The following is a 23,887-nucleotide window of genomic DNA, read 5'->3' as shown; positions in this document are numbered from 1 at the left end:
GACCACCGGAAAATTATGATTTACTTACAGGTGGTGCCTTGTGGGCTGAGTCAGACCTTGGCCTATATATCTTAGAAACGCCAAAAAGTTGATCTCCCTGTCATAATTCCAGATTCTACTCATGCCCACCTGGGAGTTGTAGGTGTTCCTGGCCAACTTTGAGGCTTTGTTCTTCTGTATTTGACGTCAAACCCAGGTCAGAAGAGTCCTTTGACTCTAATAGAGTAGTGTAGATGGCAGTTTAGCGGTTGGGCTTCCACTGCTTATGTTGCATTGCATTTCTTTGGATGCAGAAAGGCCCTCTGAGTATATTGAGTAGCATTATGGTTGCGTATCATCCATTTACATGAACCAGCCCTGGGTCACAGGAGTGTAGAACTAAGTGCACTCGCGAACCACAGGAGAAGTATGTCCAACAGAGCTTTCACCATATTTCTCCTTCAAATAAGTTATTAGAAATTAGGTTTTACATTTATCAACTTACAAACAGTAATGTAAAATCACACTACAGTGGAACCTTGGATTACGAGCATAATCCGGAGAATTCTCGTAATCCAAAGCACTCGCATATCAAAGCGCGTTTCCCCATAGAAGTCAATGGAAACTAAAATAATTTGTTCCGCATTGACTTCAATGGCATGCAATACAGCATGTGGCCAGAGGTGGGGAAGTGATCGGGGACAGCTCGGCTGACCTCGGAAAGGCTTGGAAACACCTGGGAACGGAGTATTTTAAAGTATTTCTGAACGGCTCCGATCGGCTCCGCACGGCTCTGCGCCCCCGCACCTCAGGCCAAATGTGGTACTGCACACCCCATTAGCTTGAATATTGCTCGTTTTGCAAGACAACACTTGCAAACTGAGTCAGAATAAAAAAAAGGTGCTCGTCTTTTAAAATGCTTGTTATCCACTTTACTCGTATTTAAACAAGCTGAATATGAAATATTCAGTATTCAAAAAAGGAACACGTCTATAAGTAATCTCTAACGAGCAGGGCCCTCTGATCCCTCCTGTATTGAATTGTATTGTGACTGTACTGTCTTCCCTGATGTAAAGCGCTGCGCAAACTGTTGGCGCTATATAAATCCTGTATTATAATAATAATAATAATAATAATATAATAAATTGCAGTTTGTTAAAGAGAGCATATCTGGACAATGAGAATATTGCAATATACCACAATTTGAAAACAATATGAATCAACGTTAACATTTTGGCCAGTATGCATTATGTTTCCCCAATACTTTACTAAATGTTTTTATGCAGTGACACATTTTTGGATGCTGCACTGACAGAATGATATATTTCATTTTAAATGTGTTATTCTGGCATTTTTTGACAAATATTTTATATGCATACATTAACAAGCAATTAATAGAAAGTGGCTTACACCTTATTTATACTATCCTATTTTACTGTCTGACGTGTTGATTTTAGATTTAGTACTAAGAAAAGTTCTTCAAACACAGGAGGGTGAAGAACCTTAATGCTTGTTCCCTTTATAACATAAAAAAACTTCTCAGTCTGGATGAAGTTATTGCTTGGGCTCTGCAAGAAACAGATTGTTCCAATCCAGAGCAGATAAAGGGAAAGGACTCTGGAGGTCATCTTTCACTATGTGTTAGGTTATAATGCCCTCGGTCATCTCTTAAATATCTAACTGGTTTAAAATGCTATAGAAAGAAACCTTGTCCTTTTCCCAGGGTGGTAAATCACGCCTACTCGTTGCAGCCTAAATAAATGACAATCTACCTCCCTGCTTATATTATGACAGATTTATCACTTGTTCCGATAAGACCAATGACTCCACATCAAGATGAAATTAATAAAGGAAATTTGCATTGCCTTTTGTTTTATGGGCCGTGTCTTGACTTGACTTGGATAGCTGACCAGCTCCTTACTCTTGTGGCTTACCCAGCAGTATTCTGCTCATATACTATAAAATGTGGTGTATTTCTTGTGGTCTGTGAGTGTCTTGTCTGACTGTGCTTGTGGATTTGGTTGGCTTTGATTGTGACATACTCAGTGATATCTCCATAGATCTAGAATAAAAAAATACAGTTACAGTTAGAATAGATATAAAACCACTACAATCTCGCATAAGGTTTAACATGTTAATATATTTTTACAAAAAACATTTCAATAGTACTGCTAGGCAGAAGTACTACCCACTTGGCCACTGTGCTCTCCTCTGTATGCGTATTGTGGGGGTTTTACATAAATACCATATTTATCTGCGTATACCGCGCGCCGGTGTATAACGCGCACCCCAAGCTTAAGGGAAGTTTTAAGGAAAAAAAAACTTACATGAAAAAAAAACTTACATTTTGAATGCTCGTCGGTGCGGCCTTGTCGGTGTCCGTCTGCTGTCTTGCCCGGCGTCCATCGGCGGCCTTGTCCGGTGTCCGTCTGCGGACTTGCTTAGAGTCCATCCAGCCTTGTGGGTGTCCATCTGGGTGTCCATCTGCGGCTTGCCCGGCTCCTCTTAGCGGCCTTGTCCGACTTGCTTGGAGGTATCCGTCATGCCCGGCGTGTATTTTTGAGTTTGGCGCCTCAGCCGAGCTGTACAGAGCCGGATTTCCTGTCTGTTCGGCTCCTCTCGGCTTCTCTCGTGGTCCTGCGGGCGGAGCTAGGTCTATTTCGGCGGCGTTCAGAGACAGCAGGATCGGCGTATATCGTGCACCCACGATTTTCCCCTGATTTTAAGGGGAAAAAAAGTGTGCGTTATACGCCGATAAATACGGTACCTGTAATGAATCAATTTATTGTTTATCTTTTAAATACATTCACATTTTATATAGTATTCAGTGTTGTTTATTTTTTTATTCTCCAGTTATCACTATGCGTGCACTTATCCAATTTTATTATGATATATGATAGTATTATTATACAGTAAAACCTTGGATTGCGAGCATAATTCGTTCCAGAAACATCCAAAGCACTTGTATATCAAAGCGAATTTCCCCATAAGAAATAATGGAAACTCGAATGATTCCGCATGGAGGAGGAGAACAACCGCCTGAGGTCACAGCAGGCCGACCCCCCCCAGGCTCCATGAACTGGAGATGGAGCTGGAGAAGCTCAAAGAGGAGAACCGGCGGCTGCGGAGGGAGCAGGGGGTGGCTGACCCTATGGGGCACTGATCCAAACCCCCCTCCCTCCCCCCGGACTCTGAGCACCAGTGCTACAGCATTTCAACAAATATCAATTTTTCTTTTTATGAATCTCCTGTGATTGTCACTTGTGGTCCGACGGACCGGTTTCATCGTACATGTTTGCTCGTCTGTACCCGGCCTAAGAGGTGTGTATTGTATCGTCAGGCTAAATGATTAGATAAGTGGCTCATGTTAATTATTCTGATTGCTTCATTGTGGTAATTACCTCTTCTATATGCGGGGCCAAGCTGTCTAGATAACGTATTCTGTTACAACCAGTAATTAACTTCACTGATGTCATTATCTAAAGAAATGTGTCTTCAGGGTCGGCGCCAAAGTGTCTGCCTATGATCTGTATGGAAGCCCCAGTGTGTGAGAAGGGGGTGGAGATTTCATTGTTCTTTGATTGAGGATTAGCTTGTAAACTGTATATAACTGGCAGCATGCTACCATTAAAGTGTCTGGTTCCAGCAGTAAGCTTGGCTCATGTGTGGCTTATTGGGCGATTCCAGGAATATTCCTCCTCGTGGAATATTGGGTGATTTTCTTTATGGGAAGAAGGGAATGTTTGACGGGGATATCATTCTACTACCGTCACAGTCTGCCTTTCCGGTTTTCAGGCAGCCCACCCATTGTTCTCTATAGGGAGGCGGATGTAAATGGTTTGATTACACCAGCCTCGCCATTAAATGGTCTATACCTTTATGGCCTCTTGTCATCTTCAACACTATATGTAGAGGTTACAACATATGTTTACATGTATGGACTATTGTTACCTGTTCTAAATTATATTAGCCCTCTTTATTCCTAATAAAACTTTCATGATAGAAAAAAATAAAAGCATATTTTTTAGATACAAGGAAGCCCGAGTTTTGTTTAATGATGCTCATTAAGCTCCTCCCACTGGCAGGTGTTTGGCCACGCCCACATTTGCCGCGGCATGCTCTACAAGGTTAGCTGTGTGTTTTCATTCTGAAGTTCAAAAGCAGGGAGGTATGCAAAATGTCCCACCAAGGATCAGTGCATTCACTAGAGACAGACCCTCAAGATGAAGCTGATTTGCAACAGGTAGAGATATCCAGTAGACCCCAATGCTAGTTGAACCTTAAGCACTTCAAAACCGGACGCCGTCATATGACGTCCAAAAAGGGGATCTGGTATCCCGGGTGGACGTCATATGACGTCCTGTACTTTGTGCGGTGATATCTGAATGATGCCTGCACCTAGAGGCATCATTCAGATATCATTTTGTTCCGGCGGTGATCCTGCGCACCATAAGAATGATCATAGCGCTGCTTGATCGTTCTTGTAGGCGGCGGGAGGGGACACCCCCCCTCCCGCCGCCATCCGGTGCTTCTCCGTGCTCTCCCGTGCCATCGGGGGCCCGGAAAGATGATTGTCATGCGCCGAATGGGAGGCATAGAGATGACTGGTGACCAGATGGTCACTAGTCATCTCTATGACCGTCGTAGGCCAGGGCGTGATGTGATGACATCACGCCCGGGTACCCGTAATTAAACAAACCGCGATTGCGGCTAGTAAGAATGAGATCTGTGAATTTTTTTTCACAATCTCATTCTTTCCAGCCTGGAGGAGAGATGTGTCACACACTATTCCTATTACAAGGGATGTTTACATTCCTTGTAATAGGAATAAAAGCGATCGATTTTTTTTTTTTTGTAAATAAATAAATAAGTAAAAAAAAAAAAAAAAATGAAAACGCCCCTGTCCCTGGTAGCTGGCGCTCAGAAGCGAACGCATACTTAAGTCCTGCCCACGTATGTAAACGTCGTTCAAACCACACATGTGAGGACTAGACCTCCTCTGTAACTCTAAACTGGTAACCTGTAAAAAATTTAAAGCGTCGCCTATGGAGATTTTTAAGTAACGAAGTTTGGCGCCATTCCATGAGTGTGCTCAATTTTAAAGCATGACATGTTAGGTATCTATTTACTCGGCGTAGCATCATCTTTCATATTTTACAAAAAAATTGGGCTAACTTTACTGTTTTGTTATTTTTTAATTCATGAAACCATTTTTTTTACAAAAAAAAAGCGTTTGAAAAATTATTGCGCAAATACCGTGCAAGATAAAAAGTTGCAATGACCTCCATTTTATTCCCTAGGGTGTCTGCTAAAAAAAACATATATAATGTTTGGGGGTTCTGAGTAATTTTCTAGCAAAAGAATGATGATTTATACATGTAGGAGAGAAGTGCCAGAATAGGCCCGGTATGGAGGTGGGTTTTAAAGCCCGGTATTGAAGGGGTTAAAGAGAACTATGAAACAAACAAGGCAGAAATTACTGATAATTTATCTGATCTGTGGATTAGGACTATGCAATGCATAATTATTGTGGATTAAATATGTACAGTGATGGACAGCAATTAGGCAGCGTGCTTGCAAGACTAAAGAGAAAGCTTTAAAACACTGTCTGCAAAATAGCGGGTACCTAGTTGGGCGATTATTCACAAAGCGCAGCGTGGCTCGCAAAGTTTTCAGCTGCTAACTCAAAAAAAATACCAATTTTGGAAATTTTAAATGGAAATGCTACTGATAACAGAGGGTACATGGACGTGTATACAAATCCCTGGAAACTGTAAGGGCACATGTCACCCACTTCTTGGAATTCAACTTTAAACTGCACATAGTGTTACAGAACAATACAATTCTCGCAGGCAGCGTCAGGGACAGTGCATTCTGGCATTACGTGATTTGGATGTTTAATTGATTTTTTTACTTTTACTTTATTGCTTGGACTAAAAACAACAACAGCACCCCAAACAGATTAAATTACAATTTGAAAAAAACAGAACGACTCATTTTTTTTCCACCCAGTTGTGTGATATTAGTGAATTGATATTCGCTAATGTCTTCCTGTTCTCCTCCCTGAGTCCTAAGACCCTATTGGTCGGGAGTCTGAAGACTCGATTGGCCGGGAGGAGAAGCAGCGACCGCCGGGACATGAAGGAGACGGAGGAAGCTAGCCACGACCTGGATGGGATAAGTGCTGATTGAGTGGTGAACGAGCAAGCCGGTGACTGGGGTGGGGTTGGTTTGGGGTAGCGGGCTTCAGCGACTGGGGTGGGGAAGGGGGTAGATGTCTCAGGTGTGTTTGACACCCACCCCTGACCGATGGAGCAACAGCCACCACTGGCTTGAATACTGGTGAGGGGATGCAATGGACACTTTTGCTGCCATTGTGCTTTATGCTGGGTGCTTTATGCTGGGTGTCCAGTGCACCCCTGTGCCTTTAAGGAGGGGTGGGCTCCCTCCAGGCTCACCTGACTATCCATTATAATGCATGTGCTTCTACTATGGAGGCGCTCAAAATTTAGAGTTAGGATTGCAGATAATACTGGGGTGCCGTGAAGTGGCTCTGCAGCTTACGCATGTATTTTCAAATGTGTGCAAACTACACCCCTGTTTTTTAACGCATACTGTTAGACAGGATAATTTGGTTGGTTGCAGGCTGGTCGGTAAGTTGAGCTGGGAACTTACTTAGGTTTTGTTTCACAAAAATACTTGTTGATGACCCACTGGTGCAGATTCAGCCACTGCAGCATGGTCAACATTGAATTTCAGAGGTATAGCTCATATCTGGTGCTTGGAAGACAGCTTGTGTTGCTGCTGTATTTCAGTTGACCACCTAAAGTGGCCACACACCCCTATAACTTGCCACAGTACACCCTGGAGGTCAGGTACCTAGCCAGGATGTTTGCCAGGTATATACCAGATAAGCCATGTGTGTGAACTTTCCCTGCCAAAGGTCAGACATCTGGTTGATACCATTGTCACACATGACTTTGCTTTGAATTAGGTGGCATGGGGACAGAACCCTCTTGGCCTGACCTTGCAAAGCTCACAGACTGCCCCCATGCATGATTAATGGATGTGCAGATTACAGAGGCTCCGAATTTTTACCCCAAAAGGCTACAAAAACAACCCCCCATCCTTAAACTCTAAAATTGACCAGTCGACACATACTCTTTTTGGAGTACAAAAAATTCTCCACATACAATTTAATGCATATCATTCATCTTACATAAACCGTTACAACAAATAAACTCAGTTTTTAAACCATCCTGGTCTAGAGATCTTTGAAGGGCAATTATTTACATTAAATAGTTGTATCTGTACACCCCATTAACCAAGGCCCCCCCCCGCCGCATATTACGCCAGCTCAGGGACAATTACTATTTACCTCCTTCAGATACAACCAACTACCGAAAACCATTGTTCCCATAGTCTTGTTAGTAAGGGAAGGGACACCCATACCTCCAGATGGGCCCAACCCCCCTAAACCTCCATTATTTTCTCGGCACTGGCTTCAAAGACCCCATAGACCTCCCGCCCCTGGTACGACTTAATGACGCAAAAAACTAAAATTCCACCCATACCAATAGCACAAACCCCGGAAACCCAAAACTCCAAAAGAGGAACAAAAGCGGAACAAAAACAGGAACAAAAAAGGGGAGGGTGGGTGTTAAATGTGTTGTACTTTCTGTGGCCCCAAGCTCCGAATGAAGCTGGTTTCCTAAGAAACACCCCCTTGCTACCCCCCTTAGCAACCTCCCCCAATCCACCTGACTGCCCTAACCCAAAACAACATGTCCCAGCATCTAAATGGTGTAAACCAGTGCCCAACCATTCAATACTATGAGCAGCTGTACACCATGTATCTCAGGTATGGAAATACACCCACAATTTGTGTTATTTTTGCAATAGCACCCATGTGCATGAGGCCTAAAGCATTTGTAGAAAAGAAGCACTTCAATAACATCCATTTTTTACTTGACTAGCATTTATTCTGGGCTAGGAGTTCTACAACTTAGGCCTCGTACACACAATAGGTTGACCAGAGGACAACGGTCTGAAGGACCGTTGTCCTAGGTTAACCGATGAAGCTGACTGATGGTCCGTCGTGCCTACACACCATCAGTTAAAAAAACGATTGTGTCAGAACGCGGTGACGTAAAACACAACGACGTGCTGAAAAAAAAATGAAGTTCAATGCTTCCAAGCATGCGTCGACTTGATTCTGAGCATGCGTGGATTTTTAACCGATGGTTGTGCGTACTAACGATCGGTTTTGACCTATCGGTTACCAATCCATCGGTTACATTTTAAAGCAAGTTGTCTTTTTTATAACCGAAGGTTAAATAACCTACACGATCGGTTTGGACTGATGAAAACGGTCCTTCAGACTGTTGTCCTCTGGTTAACCTATCGTGTGTGTACGGGGCTTTAGAGTTAAATGACTCCATGTTATTTCATGTTTTCACTGTTTTCTTTCTTAATAGCCGTGTAACTAAGCTTCTACACGTGAGCGTCTTCACTGGTAAATATTTACAAAGAAGAAGAAATTCATCCCTTGCTGTGTCACAAAAGAAAACAGATGACATCTGATGAATAAAGATGAAAACACACCATGTGCTTGAAAGTTTTCTGTGTTGCATATTGGAAGGCAGCTGAAGACAAGTAACAATGGGAACATGTCACACTAGTCTAAGTTTATCTAATCATTACATAACAAAACAATGCCGTGTCCTTTTCAAGTTTTCATAGTCATTCTGACAATTGTAGAACATTTTACATAACGTTGGTTGTTCATGTGTAAAAAGTAAACTTCAGTTACAAAAGGTCTACAAGGGGTCTAGTTATACAACATTTGTTGGATGAATGTGACATGTATTTGCTTAGGTTGCACAAATTTTCCCTGTATTTTTTCTAATACTGTGGTTTTCTATGATCATCAGTCCCATATACTGTAGGTTGCCAAAATGTGGTATATTTTTCTAAAATACCTCAACCAAAAAATATACTGCATTTTAGCCACTAGATGGAGCTGACGATCATAGAAGGTCATAGAATTAGAGGAAATATGAGAAAAATATATGCTGCCACCTGCACAAATTCATCCAACAAATGTTTTATAAATAGACCTCCAAGGGTCTACTTACCAATGTTTTCACAAAAGATTCACTCACATTTTAGCCAAAATTCACCTTTTACAAAAAATAATAAATGCGCATCTTCTTGCAGGCAAATAAATATGTACCGTATATACTCGAGTATATGCCGAGTTTTTCAGCACATTTTTTTGTGCTGAAAATGCCCCCCTCGGCTTATACTCGAGTCACCTTTTTGCGCCTGATCTCCCGGACTTTGGGAACCCGGTATCAGCCCGGCCGTAGGTCCCCTGGCACACATGTAGCCCCACTCTTCCTCTTCAAGAGTGCAAAGTTTGTTGTCCGGGGGACCTACGGCCGGGGAGCACAGATTTTTCAAAGCCGGGCACCCCTTCCATAGACTCCAATGTTAAACGGTCATTTCTCCGATGACTTTGGGGACCCGGTACTGGCCGGTTGTAGGTCCTCTCGATCACCTTCCAGCAGGACAACGACCCTAAACATACAGTCAGAGCTACAATGGAATGGTTTAGATCAAAGCATATTCATATGGTAGAATGGCCCAGTCAAAGTTCAGAAATAAATCCAATTGAGAATCTGTGGCAAGACTTGAAAATTGCTGGTCACAGACGCTCTCCATCCAATCCGAAAGAGCTTGAGCTATTTTGCAAAGAAAAATGGGCAAAATTGTTACTCTCTAGATGTGCAAAGCTGGAAGCGACATCACAAAAAGACTTGACGGTGTAATTGCAGCAAAAAATGCCACACTTTTCACAGATTTATGTGTAAAAATTATGTCCCACTTTGTGTTGGTCCATCACATAAAACCCCAATAAAATACATTTACGTTTTGGGGTTGTAACATGAAAAAACGTGGAAAATATCAAGGGGTATAAAATACTTTTTCAAGGCATTGTAAATACAAATCTCTTTGCAAGTAACAGCTTGAAACTTGATAGCTCCCTAATATGTATTTTGCCTATGTACTTATCCATTTGCTTGAAGTTCAGCTAAAACCTTCTTCTTGGCACAGATGGTGGAAAGGGTGCTATTTGAGGTTTATTTAAAAAAAATTGCAATAAATGCAATCATTTGATGCTAAATGAGATACAGCTAAGAACTTCTATAATGTATGCAGTAGTTTTTTTCTGTTTTGTTGGGAGCTTTTGTTTGAAATAAACCAATAGAATTCCAGTAACCCCCAGGCTCAGACAATGCACATCTTTACATCTTCCACTTATATTGATTCATTTTTAAAGTAGTTCTAAAGCCTAAACATTTTTTTACCTTAATGTATTCCTAAAAAATGTTGAGGTATGCAAACTCACCCTCCTGCCTTAAACTTACCCGAGTCCTCACCTGATCCAGCGTTGTGCCCGTCTGTAGCACTTCTCTCCCTTCTCCCCACTCCCCATTCTCACAGACTTGGCTGAGAGCAGCAGGAGCCATTAGTGGCTCGGGAGTGAGCCCACAGGTGTGCTCCCATAGCAATTGGCTTGCTATGAGGGAGTACCAAGAAGAGGAGCCAGGAACACCAGTGGGGCACCCAAGAAGAAGAGGTTTAGGGCCCCTATCTACCATTCTATTGCACAGAGCAGGTAAGTATAAACTTGTTGTTATTTAACCACTTCCGTGCGATCGTGCTTCCTCACAGGATGTCATATGACCTCCAGTCAGGATGGGAAAGCCACCGCCTGGCCATCATTTGTCTATAGGCCGGGCAGTGACTTTCCCATTCTGACTGGACATCATATAACATTCTGTTAGGAAATGTCGATTTTGGGGCTGCTCAGCAGTGCGATCTGTCACTTGCTGTGTCCACGGGACACAGCAGATGACTGATCAGAGTACAGATTCACTGACGGTACTATGTAACCGCCCTGACAAATCACAACAGGTCACATGACAGTTGTACTCAATAGGTGGCTTCTTTTCATGCCATCCATCTTGTACAGTTGTGTTGCTAGGCGTGATTGGTCAATTAGTCAATTTGATCACATGGTGCTGACAGGGCCAATCACAGCCCATCTGTACATGTACTGTGACCAATCACAGCTAATCACAACAAAACAGACAGAATGATTCAGTTTGATTCAGTAAAATACTTGCTTAGAGCAATGTACTGTAATTCACTACTATAAGCAAACATAATGTGTAAAAACAAAAAAAAAAACCTTCTGATCACTTCCCCAGAGTAGTACAATGTTACTACTTCTTTATTTTCAAAATGTTATAATAGAAATAAAGAAAAGACTTCAAAAGAAAAAAAAAGAAAGTTCTATTTGTGTGAACAAAATGATAAAAATCTAGGTTGAGTACACTGTTTTATGACGGTGCAATTGTCATTCAAAGTGTGACGGTACTGAAAGCTGAAAATTGGCCTGGGCAGGAAGGGGTTAAAAGTTCCTGGTATTGAAGTGGTTTAAAAAATGAGTTTACAATCACTTTGATTGAGTTAGTTCAAGTTGTAACAAGTGGGATAATCTTAAGGGCCAAGAACCAAACTACTCCATTCCTTGTGTTGGGTCCCAGGCCTCGTACACACGGGCAAGAATCTCGTCAGGAATTATTTTTTGTTTGTCCCAACGAGATTCTAGGCAAGAATCTCTTGCCGCCCGAGTGTACACACAGACCCTTCAAAAGAACCGCGGTTCTCTTGAAAGGCAAGAACGCGGTGACGTCATTGCGTACGACGAGCATGCGCTTGTCACATTCGATGCCGTCGCCGCCATCTTGCTTCACATTACCTATGCCGTGGATACTACTGCGCATGCGTCAAAGTCATTTCGAGCATGCGCATGTTTCCACGGCGACAGGTAAGTATACACACTCTCGGGTTTCTCATCGGGAAACAGGACGACCAGAATCTCAACGAGAAAAAATAGAGCAGGTTCTCTATTTTTCTCGTCGAGATTCTGGCCAGAATTCTAGACGAGAAACATGAAAGCCTCGTACACACGCTCCGTTTACTCGGCAAGAAAGCTCTGCCAGCTGTTTTCTTGCTGGTTCTTGCTGAGAAAACCGAGCGTGTGTACGAGGCTCCAGTATCTACTGACCTTGTTGTAGCCCCTGTCCACTAATGTTTAGCACCTTTAGCCTGTTCTGTTGTTAATATAGACATATTTTTATGTTTTTTGGGGTCTGGGAGCTGGAAGGGCCTTAACACCACAAGGGACGTAAAGGATTTAGCTACACCAAAAAACTTTGAAGTTAGAATACAGGCAGCAAAAGCTTTCATTAATATTAGTTACAAATACATTGTATACAGTAATATACAGCCAAATACTGAGCTATAAATCAAATATAGTAATAAAAGCCACATTTTAGGAAGTGTCAGAGAGCATTATAGTAACTTTGGGAATTTCTATGCAAGTAGCAAATTAAATTCTGAGCCAAGAACAAATCTTAAAAAATATATGGTGCATCTCCATAGAATATCGACGAGAAGATTATTCAAAGTATCAAATCTCAATAGACTGTAGTAGTCCTTACTGTGCCAAGATTCTAAAAGACATTAGCACAAAAACAAAACAAAAAGAAGCTTCCACTATATAAAACCAAAAGACGCGGCATGTTTAGTAGATTGCTGCAACTCAGTGACCACAATATTTAGTTGTTCGAAAACGATATAACGTACAGTACACATTGAGCTAATATGTTGGCTCATCAGGCCCATATAGATTGTCAACAAACTTCAGAAGTAGATAAAAAATGCAGCTTATTTCGTTTATTTTAAAACTTACCTATTACCTATCGCTTCACATTCCACACATTGGGGTAGATTCAGTAAGCAATTGCGTCTGCGTATCCATAGATACGCAGGGCAATTGCTTAGTTGCGCCGGCGTATCAACTTTTCTGTATTCAGAAAGCTCGATACGCCGACTGCAGCCTAATGCCGGGTACACACGAGAGGATTTATCCGCGGATACGGTCCTCCGGACCGTTTCCGCGGATAAATCCTCTGAGGATTTTGATCCGATGGAGTGTACATACCATCGGATCGAAATCCGCGCCGAATTCCCATCGCGATGACGTGTCGCGCCGTCGCCGCAATGATGACGCGGCGACGTGCGCGACGCTGTCATATAAGGAATTCCACGCATGCGTCGAATCATTACGACGCATGCGAGGGATGGGTTTGGACGGATCGATCCGGTGAGTCTGTACAGACCTTAGATATGACTGGCATAAGGCTCTTATGCCGTCGTATCGTAGGCTGCATTCTTACGATGGCCGCTAGGTGGCGTTCCCGTAGTGGTCAGCGTAGAGTATGCAAATTGCATACTCACGCCGATTCACAATCGTACGCGCGCCCTGCGTTCGCATTTTACGTCGTTTGCGTTCGTCGGTTTCTGCGTAAGGCTGCTCCTGCTATTAGCAGGGGCAGCCAATGCTAAGTATACCCGTCGTTCCCGCGTCGCGATTTTTAAAAATTACGTTGTTTGCGTAAGTGAATCGTGAATGGCGCTGGACGCCATTTACGTTCACGTTGAAGCAAATGACGTCCTTGCGACGTCATTTACCGCAATGCACGTCGGGAAAGTTTCCCGACGGAGCATGCACACTACGTTCGGTGCGGGAACGCGCCTAATTTAAATGATCCACGCCCCCTACGGGATCATTTAAATTACGCGCGCTTACGCCGGCGAGTTTTACGGAGCGCCCGCGCAAATTACGGAGCTACTGCTTCGTGAATGAAAAGTAGCGCAAGTAATTTACGGAGGCGTAGCGTTAAACCGGTACGCTGCGCCTCCGTAACAGTGCGCAGCCCTACCTGAATCTACCCCATTGTCACTACTAGGGATCAGGTTTGGGTCCACTGCTACCAGGTGTTTGAGGTGAATTCTGCAGGTTTGGTGAATTTTTGTGCAGAAATGCACAAAAATCTGGGATAACTTTTTTTCCTTGTCAATAATATTTAATTGAGTACAGAAGTAATATACAAGTTACAGGAAATACATAGAAATACATCCAATGCTGTATCCTGGCCTAGGCCAACAAGGCCCAGGGCAGAACTTTGCAGGGGGGCAGCACGGAAAGAGTCCCCGCCGGCTTGTGCTACAGTGTTAGTAAAGCGCCAGTCTTATGGGGCGGACTGGGCTAAGAGGCAAATTAGTCCCATAAAGCAGCTGTACTGCTTCCGGTATGCTGGCCGCCGGTATTCTGCAACTGTGGGGTGGCTGTTTTGACTGTCCTATCATCCTGGACCACAAAACTTTTCATTTTGGATAGAGTAAGGAAGGGTTATGGCCCCTGTCATTTTATGTTTTACCATCCCTGACCCATTGCAGAGATTTCCCTTCACTTCCTGCCCCATAGCCAAACAGGAAGTGAGAGGAAATCTATGCAAATTAAGGGAAATCATTGCCCCCCCACTCAAAAATTTCAGGGAAAGGGGTGTAGCCTTGACAGGAAGGGGTGTGTCATATTTAAATTAGGGAGTGCACAAGTTTAGTCAGGCCTAGGGCAGCACAAAACCTAAATACACTACTGAATACATCCAAAATAAAGAAGCTCAAATACTCTTATTCCAACATAATTATGTATAGTAAGTGTTAATAGACAGAGTATAGTAACATATTTGGTCACTATTGGCATTAAAATAAATATGTTTAGAAGTTTTATGTAGTTTTTAGTAACAACTGACATATATGTTGTCTTCTGTGATACAAATACTTATTATCAATACAAAAAGAGCTTCAGTGAGAGAAAATTCCTGCAAATTAAGGGAATTCCTTGGGGATCCCAAGTCACCAGAACTAGTGTCCCAATTGGAAGATTTCCCCTCTATTACTTCTCTGGGGACAACCCAAAATGTGGGATTTACTTTCACTTTCAATTATATAAACTACTAACCACAACATACAAGGCCATCCACAACATCACCCCCAGCTACATCACCAACCTCATCTGCAGATATCACCCAAATCGTCCTCTCCACTCCTCCCAAGACCTCCTGTTCTCTAGTTCCCTTGTTACCTCCTCCCATGCTTGCCTCCATGACATCTCTAGAGCCTATCCCATCATCTAGAATTCCCAGGCCCGGTACATCCGGTCAGCCCATACCCTGTCCACCTTTAGAAGATCCCCTGAAAACTCATGTATTAAAACTCATAGATCCCATAAACTCATTCAGTAAATAGATACTTAACATATCACGCTTTAAAATTGCATACACCCGTGAAATGGCGCCAAAAATGTACTTAAAAATCCCCATAGGCAACGCTTTAAAATGTTTTAGGCCCTGTACACACGATAGAACATGTCACCATCAAACCGAAATCCCCACGGACAGACAGCGTGGTGACGTGGCGGTGACGTTGACGCCGCCATGTCACCAAACCAGGAAGTAAAATACTTCCACGCATGCGTCGAATCCATTCGACGCATGCGGGAGATTTCTGTCCGCTGGTTAGGTGTACTAACCAGCGGACATGTCGGACGGACGGGTTTCCAGCAGACAAGTTTTAAAGCATGCTTTAAAACTTTTGTCTGCTGGAAACCTGTCTGCTAGGCTGTACACACGGTCGGATCTGTCTACTGAAACTGGTCTGCGGACCAGTTTCAGCAGACATGTTCGGTCGTGTGTACAAGGCCTTAGAGGTTACCTTTTTACAGTTACAAAGGAGGTCTTCTGATAGAATTGTTGCTCTCGCTCTAATGTTCGCGTCGATACCTCACATGTGTGGTTTGAATGCCGTTTACATATGTAAACTGTGACGAGACCCTTTCTCGCCCAGGTCCTGCTCTCCCGACACTCCTCTGCTACCAGTGAGTCAGCTTGCAGATTGCAACGTCTGATGGTCCAGTCATCCAAGGTTCCGGGATCCGAATTACAGCTATGTGCCATTCGGACCCATTAAGAACAAACACCAGGCAGGCTGTATGTAAGTTCCAACAGGACTCTTTATTTTCAAGTACACAGCACACTTTTATACAGAATTTTGGAACATCCCACTCCCAACAACCGCTTTCCTATTGGTCAATTGTAAAGTATATGCAGTCTTCACTCAGGTCCTCCTTGACCATGCAAATGAGGACTTGAAATAGTCAACAGGGATTGGTCCAATAGCTTGGATAGAAAGACTTGTGTATTGAGACAGAAGCCCCAGGGGGTAATCAATGTACACAATAACCAGGTCTACTTAATTACTACCTCTAAGAGGTTACATTCCTTTTAGACAATAGAATGCTAATTCAATACAGCTGGCAGGAGGCGTCTGACCTTTAGAACAATACAAAGTCCCTTAGCGTAAACACATACATCTTCAAACATACATAATAGATTCAATTAACCTTCAATCCCCAATTCTAGCCAGACGGACTGTCTCCGACACCCGCTCTTAACCTGCAGAACACAATAAAAGGTATTTCACAAGCTGGTTCCACTTAGCATTTCAAAAGCCGGTGTCCTTGCATTGAATGTCCCTCTCCTGTGTAACAGATGTCAAGTAGAAACACTTTAATATCTCAAGATCCATGACATTACTTCCCCTGGGAAACAGTCCAATAGCTGCAGTGGGACCCAAACGGGTCAACTCGAGGATGTTGGAAAAGTAGTCTTAAGGTTCCAGGACTGTCCGCTGGGATGACCCATCTGCCTTCCTGTTTTGAGGTCCTGGCCCATAATTGGACGGCAAGAGGCTCACATTCAGTCCTCTCCAAAACCTACCCAGTACCCCAGATACCTTGTCCCAAACAGAGCATTACTCACCCAGCCGATCTCTGCCTCTCTCAGAGAACACGCCTGCCGCTGGGGAGAGGCCTGGACTGGCCCTTCTCCCTGGAGTCCTTTCAGCCGCTGGAGAGAAGACAGGGTGGCTGGGCTCAGTTCATCATGCTGTTGGGGATCTGGGCCAACTGGCCACCATTCCTGGGGTATACCAGTGGAGACTGAAGTCCCATCCACTGATGCTAGGTGAAAATCCCCCGGTGCTTGCAAAGCAAAGCCGACATCCTCCTGTCTCAGTGCCCCACCATTTTCTGGGGTTGTGTCAGTGGAGATCGGAGTCCCATCCACTACCACAGGAACCCCCTCTTCTGTTAGTTGAGAGCAGAGGCCCGGGCACTCTGCTCGGTTGCCAGCTCTTCCGCTGGGCTGCTGTGAGTGGAGACCACAGTCCCATCCACCGATATCCGCTCAAGCTGTAGTGGTGTGCAGCAGCCAGTAGCATCCTGCCCTTCTGCCAGTGATTCAGCTGGGAGTAACAGCTTTACTACCTCAGCTTGTTGCTGGGGAGGGGGGCCAACCGCCCCGGCTCCCTGGAACTCCACAGTTGGTCCCAGTGCTGGGCAGAGATGGCTAGCATTCTGCCCTGTTGCCAGCACTTCTGCTGGGGGTGCATAATCCATAACATCCTCTGAACAGTCCATACATTCTGTAATCTGTGGCTGGGGAGTGATCACCATCTTCCCACCCTGAGCCTCCGGAACTGCCACGGGGGTGGGGCAGAGGTCTTGATCCCTCTGTCCGGTGACCAGCGCTTCAGCTGGGGAAGTTCCTTGTAACTCCACAAATACTGCCCTTGGTGCTGGGCAGAGCACAGTGAAGTTTGGCCCTGATACCAGCTCTTCTGCTGGAGGCTCCCCAGGTTGTTCTTCCTCAGCAGAAAAGTCTATCAAATCCCCTGTCTCTCCAACTGGTGTCTGGGGATAGAGGTTCATCATTTCCTGTCCATGGAACCCAGAAGATGCTATGGGTACTGAGCAGAGGTTAGCAGAGCTCGGCCCTGCGGTCAGTATTTCAGCTTTGGGAATGGCAAGCTCCCGATTTTCCACTGCTGATTCATCAGCCAGGATTTCAGCGTTGTCAGCTGATATTTCCTCATAGTCCCAGGTAAAGAGAACCTCACCCTGCTGCTGGGCGGAGTCTAGCAGCTGTTTGTAGGCGATTTCCAGTTCCCATTCCTGAGCGGCCAGGAATTCCAAATCTTCCTGTAACCAGTGCACTTGCGGGACATTCAGTCTTCGCTCTCTGTGCTCCATTATGTCCTCCAGACGCCACTCCCGATTGCTCCCAAAGTCGGGATCACTGGACATCCTCCAATACAATAATCCCAGGCCATCATAGCCAAAGCCTTCCGTGGGGCTGTCATCCGTTGACCACGTGCACTCTTGGACTACATACCACCGGAGGGCTCTGTAGCTCTCGTCCAACCGCATCTCTTCCCGGATCAGCCTGCTTAACTCTGCTGTCCACTCTTGCTTTGGTTGTTCCCCCAATAACAGCATCCGTACTTCATACTGTGACCAGTACCTTACATGGATGGAGGGGAGAGCTTTTCCCTGGTGTCGCTGCGCGCGGGCTAGCGCTTCTTTCCAGAGTTCGCAGCGGATCGAATCAGACCATCCAAGCAGGACCTCCTCTGATACTGGTCCTCTGTGCTGTATCTGCTTCTCTCGCAACCTCCTTCTGCATTCCTCTTCCATGGTTACTGGTATCTGTACCTCTCCTCTTCTTTCATTTGGTGCTGCTTCTTTAGGCGTTGTCACCGATCGCCGTATTTCTGCAATTCTCAGCTCATGTTGCCGCTCTCGTTCTCTCTGTTGCCGCTCTCGTTCTCTCTGTTCCTGCAGCCGGACGTCTCTAATGGTATTCTGTATGACGGTCTCTGATGGGTTAGCACCATATAATGCCAACCGCTGTTGAACTCGCTGCTGGAACAAGTCTTCAACTGACCGGGGTCCTGCATCACCATCCCTCTGATCCATCTCGGCTAGCGTAATGATCAGGGTGGCCTTGTTCTTCCCACCGGTCCCTCCACGGCTCTCAAGCAAGTCTTTTAGCATGGTTCTCCTCCAGGCTGCATAGCTGGTCATTCATGGTGGTGGTTTGGAGTTGTCCCAGTAACTGGAGAGCAAATCCCACCGCTGCCAACCAATGTGACGAGACCCTTTCTCGCCCAGGTCCTGCTCTCCCGACACTCCTCTGCTACCAGTGAGTCAGCTTGCAGATTGCAACGTCTGATGGTCCAGTCATCCAAGGTTCCGGGATCCGAATTACAGCTATGTGCCATTCGGACCCATTAAGAACAAACACCAGGCAGGCTGTATGTAAGTTCCAACAGGACTCTTTATTTTCAAGTACACAGCACACTTTTATACAGAATTTTGGAACATCCCACTCCCAACAACCGCTTTCCTATTGGTCAATTGTAAAGTATATGCAGTCTTCACTCAGGTCCTCCTTGACCATGCAAATGAGGACTTGAAATAGTCAACAGGGATTGGTCAAATAGCTTGGATAGAAAGACTTGTGTATTGAGACAGAAGCCCCAGGGGGTAGTCAATGTACACAATAACCAGGTCTACTTAATTACTACCTCTGAGAGGTTACATTCCTTTTAGACAATAGAATGCTATTTCAATACAGCTGGCAGGAGGCGTCTGACCTTTAGAACAATACAAAGTCCCTTAGCGTAAACACATACATCTTCAAACATACATAATAGATTCAATTAACCTTCAATCCCCAATTCTAGCCAGACGGACTGTCTCCGACACCCGCTCTTAACCTGCAGAACACAATAAAAGGTATTTCACAAGCTGGTTCCACTTAGCATTTCAAAAGCCGGTGTCCTTGCATTGAATGTCCCTCTCCTGTGTAACAGATGTCAAGTAGAAACACTTTAATATCTCAAGATCCATGACATAAACTAACTCTGCCCGTACTATTTAAGAAATGTCAGATGAAGGAGCAGGCAGATGGTGGGGAGCCTTCTATGAGACTGGAGTTTTTTTTTTTTGGGGGGTCTGGTGGTGCGGCAAGTGGCATTTTTAATAAACGATTTACATCGAGGGACATTGTTTTTTAATTTTTAATAAAGGAATTGTCAAAAACTTGTGTCTTTTCTAAATTTTTACACTTTCATGGTGAATAGGTAGGGGTACTATGTACCCCATAATCATTCGTATAGAAGGGGGCAGAATCTGAGGGCTTCCAGATTTTAATAAACCCCACCCGCAGGCCCCCACAACCACAGCTCAGGGCTGTGGAAGAGGAAGAGATCCTTGTCCCTATCAACATGGGGACAAGTTGTTGTGGGGGGCAGAGCCCCCCTGCCGAAAGCACCCCCTCTATGTTGAGGGCATGTGGCCTGGTATGGTTGAGGATGGAGGTGCTCACTCGCCCCCATCCTTTCAAGGCCTGCCAGGCTGCATGCTCCGATAAGTGTCTGGTATGAATTTTGGGGGGGACCCAAGACATTTTTTTTACATTTGGGCGTAGTGTTCCACTTAAAATCCATACCAGACCCGAAGGGCCTGGTATGGATTTGGAAATTCCCACTTTGTTTTATTTTTCTGAATTTTCTATTGCCGGCATTCTTTTGTTTACATTTCATCTCTCAGTAGGGAAGCCCGCTGACAGCTGATGAGTCATCAGTTGTTAAGGACGTGGCAGCTAGCTCCCTAAGCTCCCTCCCATTCGTTTAGTAAGTCACTTTATTGCACAATTCCCTAAGTTTCTGAAACGCTGATGTGGGGTATTTTGGGAAAGCTATCTAAAGTTAAGTCTTTTAAATAGTGTACTTTTTTATTGTTTCTTCTGAACCATAAAACTCATCACATCTATCCCAGATCATTTTAAGGTCAGTCTCTGGGTAGTTAATGTTGATTGTTCACATTTTGTTTGGCATGCTCAGCAGACTCATTTCCAAACCATTTGATTAAGGGGTTGCTCCCTGCATGCACTGCATGGCAAATCTAAGCCATTGATCCCATTTTGGAAGAAAATCACCAAGCTCTATAACTTTCAGGACGATCATTAAACTTTTCAAGTACTTACAAGAGTTTAGAGGAATCTAGGAGATAATACATTGTCTAGTATGAAGATGCTTGACATATAGGCTTGTGGAGGTGCTTGATTGTGTAGAGACTGCTGTATTGCTGTGTGCAGATGGCTCTGTTGACAGAGTAGCAGACATCTATGCAATCAGCATTCTGTATTCCACTTGCTGGGTGGCTGTTTTTTCACTGTTCTGTCTTAATTACATGTTACGCTGTGGGCTGTGTACAGCTTGACATTAATCTCAGCCGTTATATCTTCCAATAAACCAGACTACAGTGGGGATCGAAAGTTTGGGCACCCCAGGTAAAAAATTGTATTAATGTGCATAACGAAGCCAAGGAAAGATGGAAAAATCTCCAAAAGGCATCAAATTACAGATTAGACATTCTTATATGTCAAACAAAGTTAGATTTTATTTCCATCATTTACTCTTTCAAAATTACAGAAAACAAAAAAATGGCGTCTGCAAAAGTTTGGGCACCCTGCAGAGTTAATATCTTGTATTGCCCCCTTTGGCAAGTATCACAGCTTGTAAACGCTTTTTGTAGCCAGCCAAGAGTCTTTAAATTCTTGTTTGAGGTATCTTTGCCCATTATTTCTTACAAAAGTCTTCCAGTTCTTTGAGATTTCTGGGCTGTCTGTCACGCACTGCTCTTTTAAGGTCTATCCATAGATTTTCAATTATGTTGAGGTCAGGAGATTGTGAAGGCCATGGCAAAACCTTCAGTTTACGCCTCTTGATGTAATCCCCCGTGGATTTTGAGGTGTGTTTAGGATCATTATCCATTTGTAGAAGCCATCCTCTCTTTAACTTCAGCTTTTTCACAGATGGCATCAAGTTACCATCCAAAATTTGCTGAAATTTTATTGAATCCATTTTTCCTTCTACTCGTGAAATGTTCCCTGTGCCACTGGCTGCAATACAACCCCAAAGCATGATTGATCCACCCCATGCTTAACAGTTGGGCAGAGGTTTTTTTATTAAATTCTGTGCCCTTTCTTCTCCAAACGTACCTTTGCTCATTCCAGCCAAAAAGTTATATTTTAACCTCATCGGTCCACAGAACTTGTTTGCAAAATGCATGAGGCTTGTCTATATGTTCATTTGCAAAGTTCAAACGCTGATTTTTGTGGTGAGGACGTAGAAGAGGTTTTCTTCTGATGACTCTTCCATGAAGACCATATTTGTACAAGTATTTCTTTATAGTGGAATAGTGTACCACGACTCCAGTGTCTACCAGATCTTTCTGGAGGGATCGTGCAGTCATTGAATTGCTTTTCTCAGAATCCTGCGAGCTGTTCTGTCTGAAATTTTTCTTGGTCTTCCAGATCTTGCTTTAACTTCCACTGTTCCTGATGACTGCCATTTGTTAATTACATTCCGAACAGAGGATATTGACATCTGAAAACGCTTTGCTATCTTCTTATAGCCTTCTCCAGCTTTGTGAGTGTCAACTATTTTCAGTTTCAGTTTTCTAGACAACTGCTTAGATGAAACCATGGTGCTGATTGTTGGGGCAAGGTCAGGTGAGTCTGGGCATTTAAAACCTTTGAGATTGACATCACCTGGTCTTCCCAGACGATGATTGAGAACAATCCATGATGCTGGCAGGTCTCAGCTTTGCAAAGGGGGCAGTGCATGCTATAAATTCTGCAGGGTGCCCAAACTTTTGCAGACACCATTTTTTTGTTTTCTGTAATTTTGAAAGTGTAAATGATGGAAATAAAATCTAACTTTTTTTGACATATTTTAAGAATGTCTAATCTGTAATTTGATGCCTTTTGGAGATTTTCCATCTTTCCTTGGCTTCGTTATGCATATTAATACAAATTTTTACCTGGGGTGCCCAAACTTCCGATCCCCACTGTATGTGAAAAAAATCTTGAAAATCTTGAAACTTTATTGGAAATAACTGGTCCCTTCTTTCCCCCCTCATACATGTGTTAATGAAGCTTTTAAATTACCCCTTTCTATTTTCATTCCATACTTGATGTAGCATCTCCTAGGTAGGTTGCTAGGATAATAGACACATGTAGTTTTTTGACTTCTCTGTAATCATTGAAGCAGCTATTGATTTCTGTGGGCTGTTCTACATCTCACAGACTGCAGGTTTGAATGCTTTCCCTTGCATTCCGCAGGCTTCTAGAAAATAGAGAGCTGGAAAAGTCAAATGGGCAGTTTAAATATTTATTCTGCTGCAGCCAATCCCTCAATCTCTGGGGAGGTGTGCCCAGCAGGTGACTGGGGGGGAACATAAAGAACCTTGGGGTCTGGAGCACCACTGTTCTTGTCCCGCTGAAGCTGTTTCACCTAAGGATCTGGTCTGAAGAGTGCCTGGTGGAGGCTGGATGGTGTGTAGCTGCCCTTGGTCATTGTGAGTACTAACCTGAGCTCAGGATCCTAGTGATTGTGTATTGTTCTACTTTTGGGGTGCCAGTGGTAGCATTCTCTGAGACTGCTAATACGGGGTCTTAGTTCTGACCTTCCCCCTTGTGTCCTCCTGTTACAAGTCAGCATTTTCTGAGTATCCAATACCACCCCAGCCTTTCTCTTGTTACAAGTTCTACAAGCAATAAACCTTAAAAAGACTTTCCCTGGAGCCACATTTAATAGAGCCAGTAAATAGACTGTTGCCTGTGTGATTCGTAGCCACTGCACTCTTTGGGAAAGGACCAATTAAAATAAGCAACCCCTATTAGGGGTCACGTACCTGAGGTGAGACCGAAGTAGTGGGAAGGCCTCCCTTGCACCTCGGGTCCTTGAAACCTCTGGAGATGGAGACAGAGACTTGGTGGAGCACCATGTAAGCCTTAATCCGAGGTCCGGACCAAGGTCAAGTTCACTCTGGCAACGAAGTACAAAAGGGTTTATCAGAAGAAGAATGGTCGAGATCCAAGCCGGGGTCGGTTCCAGTCTGGCAGCTGAGTACAAAAGGAGCAAAGAAGTAGAATGGTTAACGTACAAATCCGAGGTCAAAGCCAAGCAGCAATCAAGAGTAGTCAAATAGGTTTCCAGGTCACAAAAAGGGGGG

The sequence above is a fragment of the Rana temporaria genome, chromosome 11 (genome assembly GCF_905171775.1).
Source record: "Rana temporaria chromosome 11, aRanTem1.1, whole genome shotgun sequence".
Lineage (NCBI taxonomy): Eukaryota > Metazoa > Chordata > Amphibia > Anura > Ranidae > Rana > Rana temporaria.
Note: the sequence above shows the minus strand (reverse complement) of the source record.